Source organism: Mytilus californianus, unplaced genomic scaffold, assembly GCF_021869535.1.
Source record: "Mytilus californianus isolate M0D057914Y unplaced genomic scaffold, xbMytCali1.0.p SCAF_7, whole genome shotgun sequence".
Taxonomy (NCBI): Eukaryota; Metazoa; Mollusca; class Bivalvia; order Mytilida; family Mytilidae; genus Mytilus; species Mytilus californianus.
This window is the reverse complement of record NW_026262723.1, coordinates 68,195,402-68,211,176: the sequence shown is the minus strand read 5'-3', so window position 1 is coordinate 68,211,176 and position 15,775 is coordinate 68,195,402. Positions and strand designations below refer to the sequence as shown.

The following is a 15,775-nucleotide window of genomic DNA, read 5'->3' as shown; positions in this document are numbered from 1 at the left end:
TATGTTGAATTCATATCAACGTTATACCAAAACAGGCCGAGCTTGGCAAACTAACAGTTTTAGGCCTACATCATCATGGGATTGATTTGTTGATATCGTACTTCGTTGATCAATCCATATTTATTTCGTGAATATTTTGTTAGATCTTGTTAGTATGTTACCGGCCGATGAGTTTTTAATGAACATCTAATCTGAATAGGCCATAGAAAAGCTATCGGGTTTTTTTCATAAGTTTCCTTTCGTTAATACAGTTATCGTTATGTGTTTTGTTTTGTTTCTTTTTTGGAAAAAAAGGGGGGGGGGGGGGTAATTTTGTCAAAGGCATGTGTCATTTTATTGATTCTTAATTTCTTAATTTCTGGTTTGCAGTGTTGGTTAAAACTCTTCATGACTTTACTTTTTAAAAATTTAATGTGCAGTTTCTTAGGGCGTTGGTATAACATGTACATGTATAATGACTATTAGACTAGTATTAATAAATCTATGCATATGGGGAGGACCATTTGCTATTCTAGGTAGGTGGTGGGAAGGGAATCCTGGTCTGTTCGCACTAGTACTTGTTCGCTCTGGGTCCTGTTACCAATTCGCCCTGTTCTTTTCTTTTATTTTGTCTTGTTTAATCACGAACATATATTGACAGATATACTGTTCCCAGGTTTAATGTAAATTAGTTGAATGAAGTATGTAAAAGAGGGACGAAAGATACCAGAGGGACAGTCAAACTCAAAGATCGAAAACAAACTGACGACGCCATGGCCAAAAATAAAAAGACAAACAGATAAAGAATAGTACAGATGACACAACATAGAAAACCAAAGACTAAGCAACACGAACCCCACCAAAAACTGGGGGTGATCTCAGGTGCTCCGGAAGGGTAATGTAAAAGTTTGTTGACAATTTAGTGAATAAACTGCATAAGCCATAAGTTAACGTGTGAGGTAGTAGGATTTTTTTTTCTGGATTGACTTTTTAATTGCATCCATTGGTACACATGCTTTTCTTTCTAAATATATTTTCACTTTTGCATACTCACTGATGCAGAATATTCATTTTCAGCCTCTATTGTGTCATGTTATTTAGGGACCTTTTATACATGTAGCTTACTATGCGTTATTGGTTCTGCTCATTGATGAAGGCTGTCAGAGACCTATACATATATTTATTAACCTTTTCGTCATAAGGTATCTGGTGGAGAGTTAATTAATTGTCTCATTGGCAATCATACCCCAACTTCTTATTTTTATATTGGAACTGTAATCAAGTCTTAAGCAGGCAAACTGAAAGGGAACTGTAGTACCTTTAATAAATAACTACTGAAAAACAAGAGTGCACACGCTGAAATGTCTCACCTTCTTTTCTAACCATTGATTTTATGTTGATAGTCCTAAATATAAAGCTTTACTACAAGTAACACATAAACTTAACAAGATCCAAGAAAATGAGGTCAAGGTCAGATCAACCAAATGAGAAATACATGTACACCTTACAATCATTCAATAAACCAAACATAGTTGACCTATTGCGTATAGTTTCTAAGAAACAGTCTTAACCAAGAAAACTTAACATTGACCAATGAACCATGAAAATGAGGTCAAGGTCAGATGAACCATGCCAGACAGACATGTACACCTTACAATCAATGTATGCATTAAATATAGTTGACCTATTCCTTATAGTGTCTAAGAAACAAACTTAACCATGAAAACTCAACATTGACCAATGAACCATGAAAATGAGGTCAAGGTCAGATGAACCATGCCAGACAGACATGTACACCTTACAATCAATTTATGCATTAAAGATAGGTGACCTATTCCTTATAGTGTCTAAGAAACAAACTTAACATGAAAACTTAACATTGACCAATGAACCATGAAAATGAGGTCAAAGTCAGATGATACCTGTCAGACAGACATATACACCTTACAATCCTTCCATACAACACATATAGTTGATCTATTGCTTATAGTTGAAGAAAAACAGACCAAAACACAATAAAATGCTCCGCTGGGCGCAGCTTGATACGACCGCAGAGGTCGAACCCTGAACAGTTGGGGCAAGAATGGACACAACATTCAAGTTTGATACAGCTCTGAATTTGGATTGTGATTAAATATTTGACACAGCATAGGTTTCTGACACAGAATGAATGTGGTCTAAGAACTTAATTTTTTTTAATTTACCTATAATATGGTCCAATATTCAAAATCTAAATACATGGTTAGATTCAGCACATCAAAGAATCCAAAGAATTCAATTTTTGATGAAATCAAACAAAGTTTAATTTTGGAACCTTTTGACCTCAATGAGGACCAATTTGATAACGGGGCCCAAAAATCAAAATACATGGTTAGATTCAGCATATCAAAGAACCCCATATATTCAATTTTTGTTGAAATCAAACAAAGTTTAATTTTGGACCCCAACTTGGACCAACTTGAAAACTGGGCCCATAATAAAAAATCTAAACACATGTTTAGATTCAGCAAATCAAAGAACCCCAAGAATTTAATTTTTGTTAAAATCAAACTAAGTTTAATGTTGGACCCTTTGGACCTTAATGTAGACCAATTTAAAAAACGGGACCCAAAATTAAAAATCTAAATACATGGTTAGATTTGGCATATCAAAGAACCCCAATAATTCAATTTTTGATGAAATAAAACAAAGTTTAATTTTGGACCCTTTTGACCTCGATATGAACCAATTTGATAGCGGGGCCCACAAATAAAAAATCTAAATACATGGTTAGATTCAGCATCTCAAAATACCCCATATATTCAATTTTTGTTGAAATCAAACAAAGTTTAATTTTGGACCCCAACTTGGACCAACTTGAAAACTGGGCCCGAAATAAAAAATCTAAATACATGTTTAGATTCAGCATATCAAAGAACCCAATATATTCAATTTTTATTAAAATCAAACTAAGTTTAATTTTGGACCCTTTGGACCTTAATGTAGGCCAATTTGAAAACTGGACCCAGAATTAAAAATCTAAATACACGGTTAGGTTAGGCATATCAAAGAACCCCAATAATTCAATTTTTGATGAAATAAAACAAAGTTTAATTTTGGACCCTTTTGACCTCGATATGAACCAATTTGATAGCGGGGCCCACAAATAAAAAATCTAAATACATGGTTAGATTCAGCATCTCAAAGAACCCCATATATTCAATTTTTGTTGAAATCAAACAAAGTTTAATTTTGGACCCCAATTTGGACCAACTTGAAAACTGGGCCCGAAATCAAAAATCTAACTACATGTTCAGATTCAGCATATCAAAGAACCCCATATATACAATTTTTGTTAAAATCAAACTAAGTTTAATTTTGGACCCTTTGGACCTTAATGTACACCAATTTGAAAACGGGACCATAAATTAAAAATCTAAATACACGGTCAGGTTTGGCATTACAAATAAATATGGTCAAAGATTTTACAAATCTAATGCGCCAAACTGTGCAATTAAAGATTACTTCTTGAAATTTTTCAATTTTTGAAATTTGAAAAAAAAAAAAATATTTGAAGAATAATTCTTTTTAATTTCTGAAATCTGAAATGAGAAAAAATTGACCCCCACAATTTCTTTTTACCCCCCCCCCCCCCCCCCTTTTTCCCCTAAAAAATTCTTTCCCTCAAGATATGGTCATAATCTCAATTCAAATTTCCAATGGAATTTGCAACCATAATTACCCATTTAAATTTACCATAGTGCTAACTTAATCTATTTTATAATAGAATTTAAAATATGGTGTCAAATCTTTCATATGGATTTTTTTGTAAAAAAAAAAGATGCAACATTTACAGATATTTTTACTGGTCTTCCTCTATAAATATGCATTTCTTTCAACATTATTTAAAAGCAGTGTAAGGGAAGTAATCAAAATGTTGTATGTGGATTACCTCCCTTACCCTGTTTTAAATTGTCTTAGTTGTTCATTAACCATTACTTTATACATAATTTAAAAGCAGTGTAAGGGAGGTAATTCAAATGATGTATTTGATTGATCTCCCTTACACTGCTTTAAATTATGTTTTGTACTAAAGTATTTGTCCATATAAAAATGCTTGTTTTTTGCCCCTTTTTTTGCCCCTAATTCCTAAAATTTTGAGGCAATAACCCCCAAAATCAATCCCAACCTTCCTTTTGTGGTATTGAATCTTATGGTAAAATTTCATAGAGATCCATTCACTTAAACTAAAGTTAGAGTGCGAAAACCAATGTGTCTTCGGACAACGACGACGACGACGCCAACGTCATACCAATATAAGATCGCAAAATTTTTTTGCGGTCGTATAAAAACTTGACACTGAGAAATGAACCGTGAAAATGAGGTCAAGGTCAAATAAAACCTGCAAGACTGACATGTAAATCATAAAATATTTCCATACACCAAATATATATAGTTGACCTATTGCATATTGGATTAGAAAAAAAGACCAAAACTCAAAAACTTAACTTTGACCACTGAACCATGAAAATGAGGTCAAGGTCAGATGACATCTACCAGTTGGACATGTACACCTTACAATCATTCCATATACCAAATATAGTAGACCTACTGCTTATAGTATCTGATATTTGGACTTTAACACGAAAACTTAACCGTGTTCACTGATCCATGAAATGAGGTCTAGGTCTGACAGGCATGAGGACCTTGCAAGGTACGCACATACTAAATATAGTTATCCTATTACTCATAATAAGAAAGAAATTAACATTACAAAAAATGTTGACTTTTTTTTCAAGTAGTCACTGAACCATGAAAATGAGGTCAAGGACAATGGACATATGACAGACGGAAACTTCGTAACATAAGGCATCTATATACAAAGTATGAAGCATCCAGGTCTTCTAGCTTCTAAAATATAAAGCTTTTAAGAAGTTAGCTAACGCTGCCGCCACCGGATCACTATCCTTATGTCGTGCTTTCTGTGACAAAAGTCGCAGGCTCGACAAAAATCAATGAAATATTCAAAGGATACAATGAAGCTAGCCATATGAAATATTTTTTTGTATGTTGTGCACCTCTTTTCTCCTTTCAGTGGCAGGGGCTATGTTATATGGTTGGCTGTATCATAACTTGTGATAGGATATAGTTATGCAGTGTTAAATGCCAGTCCCAATGGGACACAGATCCCCAGGCAACCCCAAATTGATAGGGATAAAATAATTAAATTATTTCACTCAATCTTAACAACAGGACAAAAGTGAAGGAAATCAATCTAAGCATACTAGATTATTTAAGTATGTGATATGTGATAAATATTCAAAAGTGAGATTATTTGATCAAATCTAGCCTTATGATACAATTTCTTGAAAAAGTATTAAAGCAAAATTGAGCTCTTCTACAACATATGGGCAAATGTCTAATTTTCCATTAATAAAGTCCAATAATTCTGGAAAGCCAAAACTTGAATTTGCCAAAAGCAAAGTGAGCTTTCTGTAAATTACACTCATACAAAATAAAAGGGAAGCACTTGAGGCCAGAGCTGAGGGAAGATATATTCGGTTGTCAAAAGTATACCGGTAAAATAAAACATATGGAATCTTATTTATTATATAACAGTGATATTGCTTTGATAAAAAATTTCATGAAAACAACTGAGTCAATAATCTGAATTTTTTACTAAATATTGCAACATTTCACTTATGCACATTTTAATGTTTATGAGTCTGTCATATTTAAAAATCCTCTTTTTACTACACTTTGGAGCCCATAGTCTGCTAAAGCTTCATTTATTTAATCCTGCATTAGTTCAACGAAAATGTCTGCTAATAATCACTTGAACCACCTGAGTTATTTGGTGGGGTTACCATTCTGTACATGAATATATTTCTCTTAATAAATTTCGTATATCTTCTGACACGATGTGTTGTGTACTGAAAAAAGAAAACATTTTGTTATTAAATTAAAGTTTGTTAATTCAATCAAGACGTAATGAAGAATGATAATTATAATATATTGTATTTCATTGTTATGGCCATCTATGACCCCAATACAGTCTGCTTAAGTCATTCTCTAATCTGAAAATAATGACAAATTCATTAAAACACTTCATTAGGATATAATGCACATCTTGTAAGAGTTACTTCCCTTGTATTGTTTTTAATCATTTAAATTAATTTTAAATTACTGTACCCTTCATTCTTGAAATTAGGTTTTAAATCCAAATGAAACAATATTGACATTTATACAGCATAGATAATAGAATAAAATCTTTAAACTTTTAAAAGTATACCATTTGGCCTTAAAGTCTGAATGATTCCTTGGCCTATATCCTATAAATTTTAAGTTCCAATCCCAATTTATTACATTGGCAACTTTCATGTCTGACTGTTAAATGCAGAATATTTTCAGTCTGTTTCCTTATGAAAACAGTTTAAATACCATGTATATTATGTTTTTGTTTCATATTTGGGGGATTGAAATCATAGCACATTGTCAATAACCCACTTTTGTAACCCTATTAAAACAGACAATTTCGGATTACTTACCCTTAATATATTGTAGTCCTATTGTTTTCTGTTAACAAAAATAATTTTGCTTTCAACATCACTGGACATTCCGTTTGATTACTGTTTTCTTGTTGTGTGTACAGAATATCATACATGTGCAAGTATTTTTGTTTGAATAAAAAACTCCTCTGTTTTGAATTTTTGATCCATAGTGAACATCTTTCTCCATCCTGTAAATATAAAGGAAATTTACATACAATTACTATTAATGTTTATTTACTAAATTATTCAAAGCAAAATTAAACTTTGCATTGTTATTATCAACACATGAATACAAATTTGCCGAATAAATAACCAAGAAAATACAAGTATTTATTAAGTATTATAGATAATTATGGCAATGCCCCAGCATTTTTGCTCAATACATGTACATAAAAGTTTCAGACAAAGAAAACATTTCAAAAGTCTTGAAAAATAATTTTTAGGTTTAACAAGGAGCAAATTTATGTTATACCAAACCTTTTGATAACATTTTTATATTTAATAGTTTGCATAAACATCATAAGATCATAACATGTCTATTGTACAATGCAAGCTGAAATTTTATACATTTTGGGGGCACTCAAAACCCAGTTTTATTTTAATTTAAATCCTGGAACCACCACTGTTATGACTGTATTGTCACTAAATTGACACCTTGAATTTGACTATATTAATGAAGTTTGAGAAAGTAATATTGTTAATGGATTATCATTTCTAATTAGATTGTTTATATAATCATTGGAAGATTATAACATGTCAGATATAACATGTATAAAGAAATTGTAAATTAATTAGTTTCCGGGGATTCATGTATTGCAAAGCAGCATGTGTACAAGCTTTTCAAATGGGTGGGTGATTGGTTAATTTCAATGTGTAAATTTCTTTTATAATTTTAGAGTTATGATTTAGAAGATGGCTATCTTAATTAATTTTTTTATGGGAAAGATCTGGTACATGTCCATGTAATCATGGTGATAACCGAACATAAAATAAACATTGCTCTGACAAGAGTGCTGACACAGGATGAACATGAATATTCTGTCCAATAAAAAGGAAAGAACAATTGTGTACAGATTGAAAAAAAATTAATAAGCCATAATAGTAAAATAAGAAGATGAATATAATGTCCCCTTAAATTCCTCCTACCCACCCACCCACATAAAAATAAAAATTTTCGTATGAGTATGGATAGTGAACCCCCCATTGACAGAAACAAGTGCTTGTGATTGATTTCCCTTTGTATTATATATGTTAATATAGTAATGAAAGTCTTTTTAAATATTAAATTTTGGTGTATATGAAATGGGACGCCTCTGATTTGATAATGGACTTTTGAGTTGAATTTGAGACGGTCAGCAAAATTCGTGTGTATTTGGGGGAGAAATTACCCCCTTTTTAGAGAACTTACAGTCGGCATTACACGTGATCATCCGTGCTTTCAAATTTGATTAATTTTGGTCCGCATTTGCTGTTAGAGGTTCACAATGTTCTATTATCTGAGCACGAAGTGATAGCGTGAATATTTTCCAGGGAGATTGTGAAGAACACTTTGAACAGTTTGAAAACGGATGTTGACAACTTGTGTGGGTATAATATTCCCGGAGACAAGGACGGATACCTAAGACCGAAATCCGAATATAATAGGAATCATTCACGACTTTTCACGCGTGGCGGCGCTGCGGTTCCATAAGTGGTTACTTGAACGCTTCAATCACGTAAAACGCTTGCATCTGTATTTACAACGTAAACAATGGCATCCGATGATTACATCACCTGGTCTGTTCCAGAACTAACGTTACATGGAGCTGTCACAAGAGACAGAACTATAGATCTTATAGAAAGGTAAACGATGTATTTAAAAAAATATTGAGATTTCTTCTATTATATAAAGCGGAAACGCCGCTACAGTACATGGCCAAAAAGATTTCGGTACCTACATTTTTGGGCTATATATTTCATATAAAAACACGTTTATTGGAGGCATTTATGGTTGTATTTTTACAAATAATGTGTTGAAAAACGCTGAATTGTATATAAAGAGTATTTGATTGTTTTGTCATAGCTCTGTCATCAGTTGTTTTTATTTTCTCCTGATGTGAACACATGTACTATTTTTTACAATTCAATTTGGTTGAAATATAAATATATAGCAAGATTGTTTATAATAGACAATAATATTTATGTTTATCTCAGAAGAAAATGAAAATAAACAAATAATTATTCTGCTGTTGGTACCAAGTTGCATAAAATCAAATCAGAAATGTCCCCTAAATAATCTTTTGAAATGCAATTTTATATGAAATATTTAGTGAAATACCAAGTGACAAATACCCCAAGTTAGAAAAAAAACAACAACAAAAAACCCACTGAACTTATAAATAGTCATGAATGTATAATTAAACTTTCTAGGATACATTTAAATGATTTTGTATAATAATAATTAAAAATAGGGGTTCTATACAGATATTATCTGTTGGCCATGAAATGTGATATAAACCATGCAGACTGGGCAAGGGAAAATTAAATTTAACTTGTTATACACTGGGACTATTATACTAATAGTATTATAGTCCCAGTTATATATAAACAATTTATTACTTTTGAAAATGGGACAATTACACAAGGAAAGTATTAAATCCTCCCAATACCACTTTTAAACAAGACATGATTCTACATTTTTAAGCTTTAAATCTTTTAATATGTCTCAGCTTCATCAACTTAAAAAAAAGACACTGTAAAAAAAATATAAAGGCCCTTCTCTGCAAACTTTTTACATATAACATGATGGGGCCATTTTTGGAAATTTTAAAGATATATACATCTATAATGAAGTTTTATTTGTAATTCAAGTTCAAACAAGGAATTATTTAAATATGGAATAATTTCAAATTCTTCAAAATTGATTAGAAAATAATTATGAAAACTAACCCAACTAAATATTTTTTAAACTTAGAAATGTGGTCCCTATAGTTCTACGTCCTTTTTTGAATCCTATCTGTTCTTGGCAGATAATCTTATATGATTCTAAATAGTTTTCTAAACTATTATTCTCTAGAAAAAAATGTTCCTAAACTAGTAAAAAGGGTTATACCTCTATGGTTTGAAGGGCTATTAAAACATCTTCCTTTGAATATGGGTTAAATAAATTTTCTCTCCAATAAGAACTTCTTGCTAGAGAGAAAATTTTATTAATTTTTAAGAAAAAAGTAGTGTTTCATAATTTTATATACATATCATGCCCAACATTCAGCATACAAGAATTTTTCAAAATTTTATTAGTTATACCATTAAATCCACTTGATATCTTGTTTTTCAAATATTTCATGGCAAGCAGAAACCTCCTTTGTAATCCTAACATTTTAATCTATGTAATAGTACTTTAAAAAATCTTTACCTACATGTTTTAAAAAAATTCAAACCATTCCTTAGCTTGTTTAATTAAACTTTGGCTGGAACATGCATTAAATATTTGTCACTGGACATTAAGATTCCAACAATCCATCAATATATTTGAACTTGAATCATTGATTTCTTTCCTTTTTGTCTTGCCTTGACAGAGTCCAAAAGCAAGACATAGCATATATTAGGTATGCTGTTTTCAGCGTCATCAACAATGTATTAGTTAGTAAAGTAATATAAAATAGTGAAATATTGCAGACATTTTCTACTGATAGATAACATTTTCTACTGATAGATATTTGTAACCATGAAAGACAATATATTCATTATACAGTTTTCATGATTAATCGCACAGGCACTTGTCTCAGAAAAAAATTTCCTATATACCTCAATATATAACACGTGTTATATTAAGGCATATAGGAAATTTTTTCTGAGACAAGTGCCTGTGATTAATCCGCAGACCTTCAGGCCAGGCCAGATACATTTTTTGTAAGTATAGATAATTGTTAATGTGTCAATCCTAGTCAGGAGCCTTTAATCTAGTAGTTATAGTTGGTTAATTTCTGATATATATACATATATATTTGTTTTTTTATTGTCTTATTTTATAATTTAAAATCAAGCCATTAGTTTTCTTGTTTGAATTTTCTTTCATTTTTGAATGTTGTGACCTTTGTAGCTGACTTGTACAATGTGATTTTTTCTTGACTGTATTTTATTTGATATTTTGTCTTTTTTTTTAACTTTTGTAGAATCAATTAGAGGAGCCAAAATGTATAAGCTTAGGTTCAAAACATTCTGGAGGAGCAGATTGTGTGAAGGTATTTATCCTTTTATAGCCTCAATCTATATCACAAAAATGTATTTGTGTTAAGACCAAGTAAAGGTTACAGGACCTAATCTCAGTTGGGAAAATGGTACTGTACAGTTTTATTTTAGTACTGGTGAACTCTACCGTTACAGACTCGTATGATAATAATACACCTGAAACTCCACAGATGTACGTGCATATCTAATAGCTATGAATATTCCTTCCGAATCCAGCCACACTGATTAGATGTCGCTTTTCAATATAAATTTTTATGAAACCAGACTGGATTAAAATAAAATTTTCTTGTGTAATTTGGTGAAATTTAAATTATCTCCACTAGTTTACTCACTAAACAACAGGACTAATTTGTTAACATTTTCTTTACAGAAGCCAGCAGAAGTCAAGAGAAATAAAAAGAATGGAACAAAAGAAAAAATGAAAAAGAACAGTGAAATGACAAAATTAAATAAAATTTTTGCATTTCTTATTGTTGTTATCTTGTGTATTGTTGACCAAGACAGCAAAAAAAACCATCGAAAAGCTGTTCAGACAGAAAATGACAGATGCTACACATGATCAAACAAAAGATAAAAAAACACTTCTAAGAAAAAAATTTGTTCAATGCTGGACCAAATGAAATGCATGAGGATATTTATAATCTGAAAAAATTAATACCTCTATGCAAGTGAAACAAATTATGTGGTATGGGCTTTGCTCATTGTTGTAGGCTGTACGGTGACCTATAGTTGTAATTATTTCTGTGTCATTTGGTCTCTTGTGGAGAGTTGTCTCATTGGCAATCATACCACATCTTCTTTTTCATATGTGTTCAGTGCAAAATACAAAAAAATGGACTATTCAATAAAATTGATATCTAAGACAGGAAATATTGGGGTTTGTCAATGAGACATCAACCCGACAAAAATAGCCAAAATATATGTAGATTAAGCCGGCATCAACAGCATGCAGACAAATGTAAAAGGAGATGTGGGGTAAAGATCAGTATGACGGCAGTTGTTTTCTCAAATGTTGATCCAGGATTTTGAATCTAAATAAAGTGATCCCCCCCAATCCACTCTGAAGTAACTGTATTAAAACAAAGTCAATGTAGGACTTTCTTTGAGATATTATTGTGTCTGGGAGACACAATTGATGCCCCCGTAGATGCAAAGTGTTATTTTAAAATAACTATAACATTTAACCGCTTATACCCCAAAAATGACAAAGTTCAACTACATTGTATCTCCCAAAAGAGCAAATATTAATAAAAATCAAAACCCTGACCACATGCACATCTTCAATATATGTACAAACAGACAGCAAAGTGAAAACTTCCTAGGATTCTAACTGTAGGAGGAGTTATGCTGAATAACTATATACCCATAATGGGACGGACGGACAGACAGACAGAAGGACAGACCGGGGTAAAATAATATGCCCCATCCCCCCAACTTTCAGTTGCGGGGGCATAGAAAGGGGTCATCATACCCCAAACTAGACAAAGTTTTGAGAGTAATAAAAAAATCTGGATTAACCATAAATGTAGCTCCATAAGGGCCATAAAGGCACCCCACTCCTAAATCTGTCTCTGATATTAAACATTGTTTATGCGTACTGTTGTACGTTTGTTTTTTCTACATTGGCTAGAGGTATGGGGGAGGGGGGAGATCTCAAAAAACATGTTTAACTCCGCCGCATTTTTGCGCCTGTCCCAAGTCAGGAGCCTCTGGCCTTTGTTAGTCTTGTATCATTTTTAATTTTAGTTTCTTGTGTAAAATTTGGAGTTTAGTATGACGTCCATTATCACTGAACTAATATACATATTTGTTTAGGGGCCAGCTAAAGGACGCCTCCGGGTGCGGGAGTTTCTCGCTGCATTGAAGACCCATTGGTGGCCTTCGGCTGTTGTCTGCTCTATGGTCGGGTTGTTGTCTCTTTGACACATTCCCCATTTCCATTCTCAATTATATTCTGAATATTTTATAAAAGGACTTGAAAGATTATGTTAGAAAACATTTTTATAATGATATTTCGTATAACATTTAAATGATTTTTTTTAACGATTTTTTGAGAATATGAAGATGATTAAAACATTTTGTTAAAAAATATTTTTTGAACTTTTTCAAAACATTTTATCCTGCAGAAATGAATTTTTATATGTTTTTAAAATGTTTCAGGGATATTTGATTAACAAACACATTCAAATCATTTATAAGACATTTTACAAACATTGTCATCAAAATTCAGTAACATTTTAATGATGTTTGAAAAGTATCATGAAAATGTTTTGAAAATATTTTTAACGCCATACATTTTTGCATGAGTTTGATATTTTTCTACAATATTTTTTCAACATTTTCTATTTTTTTTGGTGCTAACTGGGAAAGCAGTGGTGAAACAGCACCACATTAGAACAAATAATAAAATCAATTGCATGTAAATCCATTTCATCTTTTATGCATATTTATTTACAATGTATTTTTATGAGATTAGAAAGAACACAGCAAACATAGATAATTCTGGAACCAAGTTGAATTAGAAGTTTCCACGTGGAATTACATGTTTCAGATTTTTTATTCCCCTGCCACAGCGAAGGAGGGGCATTAAGTTTTACCCTTGTGTAACTTTTAGACAATACAAGGACTCTTTTAATGTGAATTCGGTTGGATGACACTTTTCTATCACAAACTACTTTCTTCTGATCTAGTTGGAATTTCCCTTTCAGAAAAGTTTGTGTGTTAATATGAGGATCGAACTGTCTTGGCTAGTAAATAAATCCTGTTTCATAATTCCACTATTTGCCATTTGTTGTCACCTTTGTCAAATTTTTTTTTACATCTGGTTTTGACAGAAGTATTGATCCTCGCACTTGCAGCCACTTGGATTTTAACCATGAATTCATTTTAAACATAAAGATGTATCCCATCCATCACTTCATGGTTGGGTAAAAAGTCTGTTATCCATGATGGCTTCTGAAATATTAAAACAGGAAACCACAAAGCATCATGTTATTTAATAAACTGCAGGTTCAGAAATTTTTCTTATCATTCATAAAGGACAAGCGTTTAATGCGGGTATGTGTGTGATGTTTTTTTTCTCACAAAAATACTCTTTGATTTCCAACTTTGAAGAATTAAAAAAAAATTGTTCACACAGCTTTTGCCATAAGTTTAATGTAAAGTCCTTAGAAAATTCAGACTTTATTGCGACAAACAAATAAAAAAATTATGCTCATGTGTACCATGGTTTTTTTTAGAATGCAATATAGGGATTGTCATATTTCCCAATATATGTAGTTCTCTTCCTTTCATGCATTGTTTTGTCAGGGAAATATATTTCACTTGCTATAATTAAGTGCACAACATAATTATTATTTCTTATTTACAATGCAAACAAAGGTAAAAGGGTGAAAAAATGTGAAGACTAGTAAAAAACTTACGAAGTGTGAGGACTAGGAAAAAGCTTACAAAGTGGGAGGACTAGGAAAAAACTTACAAAGTGTGAGGACTAGGAAAAAACTTACAAAGTGTGAAGACTAGGAAAAAACTTACAAAGTGTGAAGACTAGGAAAAAACTTACAAAGTGTGAGAACTAGGAAAAAACTTACAAAGTGTGAAGACTAGGAAAAAACTTGCAAAGTGTGAGGGTATATTTGAAGAATAAAATACATCCCTGTGTCATCCCCCTATTTTAATAAATAATAACCTGTCAAGTTATTGGGCTGTTTAATCGAGAAAAAATGAAACAAAGAGGTTTAATAATGTACTAAATATAAAAAAAAATATAAATACATAATAACCTAATCCTGTTGTTATATAATCTCCTGGCATGACATGGTTATCAGCTGGTTATGGCAAACTTGGTCGACTTTCCGCCGGGTTTCCCTAGAAGGCTAGATATTTTTGATGGGTGGATCAACTCTCTTGATGCCTTCTCTCCATTTCAAAAGAATTTCATTGTCTTTTGGGAATCTGTGGTCCCCCTTCAGAATAATTGCAGCCGGGGACACAACAATTTTGAAGCTTAGGTTGGTGAAATTAGCGAGTGTCGATAATTTGTGGTTACTAATGTAAACATGTGCAACGTAATGCGATTCAAGCGTCCAAGTGATTAAAACGTTTCCGACAACCACTTATGGAACACCAGCGACGTCTACAGGAAGAAATATTACGAATGATCCCTATTCACCAGTGGTTGGTGTAAATAGTGTATTCAATATATGTTAAGAAATGATGAAAAATGGGATTTCAATTTTCATGTTTCATATAATTTTACACTTTATTTTTGCCGTTTAAATCATTTTTTGGGATTCCACTTTTTTTGAAAATAATTAACTTGGTATAACTGAAATAATCCTTTACCTTTTATGTTGTGTGGCATTAAGTTTTAGCATCCAAGAATGTCATAAATGCATCTTTACAGCATGGAATGCCAAATCCAACGTCAAACAATGGCCGCCATTACGTGTTGACAACGTCGTCTAATGAACCGTATCACTGAGCACCGAAATCAATACTCAGGCGCTTCCGGTTGTCCTACTGACTGTCAAAAAGCAGAGATAAAATCTTGCAGTTGCAATCTTTTGTTTACTGCGCTACAGTGCTGTATGCCAGTTTGATTATTTGTGTCAACCTATCAAAAAAGAAGAGGTGGAAGAGAGCCAGAAGATCTTCCCATTGTAAAAAAAACAGAAATGGACTTCTTCTGGCTCTCTTCCGAAGAACAAAAAAAAAAAAAACGCGCCCCATTGATATGTTTTAAAAACGCCTTGTCCTACCCTTTTTTCCAAAAAAATGGCATTATTAAATATATAAACATATATATAATCATCAAAATTAAAATGCTACTGTATTTTTATAAGACCTACTTCATTACATGACCTGGGACTGATGACATCTATCTATAAGTCCTAGCATACATTAATTATTATAATATGAATATATTTATTGTTTTAATAACCACATATGATGCTATGCATGAGTCATTTATCAGGACATGAATTGGGTTTGCATAGAGAGGATAAGGGACGACATCAGAAAATCAATGAAGGATA

General features: G+C 32.0%; 3 long non-coding RNA genes across 3 annotated transcripts; 1 reads left to right on the top strand and 2 right to left on the bottom strand.

Annotated features, from left to right (window-relative positions):
- Positions 1 to 5,543: 5,543 nt before the first annotated feature.
- LOC127708130 (uncharacterized) lies at positions 5,544 to 8,145 on the bottom strand. The gene is made up of 3 exons (XR_007985169.1): positions 7,918 to 8,145; positions 6,507 to 6,697; positions 5,544 to 5,891 (listed from the first exon to the last, which is right to left on the bottom strand). It is a non-coding gene; the product is annotated as an uncharacterized LOC127708130 (long non-coding RNA).
- Positions 8,146 to 8,150: 5 nt separating this feature from the next.
- Positions 8,151 to 11,209, top strand: LOC127708129 (uncharacterized). The gene is made up of 3 exons (XR_007985168.1): positions 8,151 to 8,351; positions 10,664 to 10,732; positions 11,110 to 11,209. It is a non-coding gene; the product is annotated as an uncharacterized LOC127708129 (long non-coding RNA).
- Positions 11,210 to 13,152: 1,943 nt separating this feature from the next.
- On the bottom strand, positions 13,153 to 14,902 carry LOC127708131 (uncharacterized). The gene is made up of 2 exons (XR_007985170.1): positions 14,522 to 14,902; positions 13,153 to 13,694 (listed from the first exon to the last, which is right to left on the bottom strand). It is a non-coding gene; the product is annotated as an uncharacterized LOC127708131 (long non-coding RNA).
- Between the last annotated feature and the right edge of the window lie 873 nt (positions 14,903 to 15,775).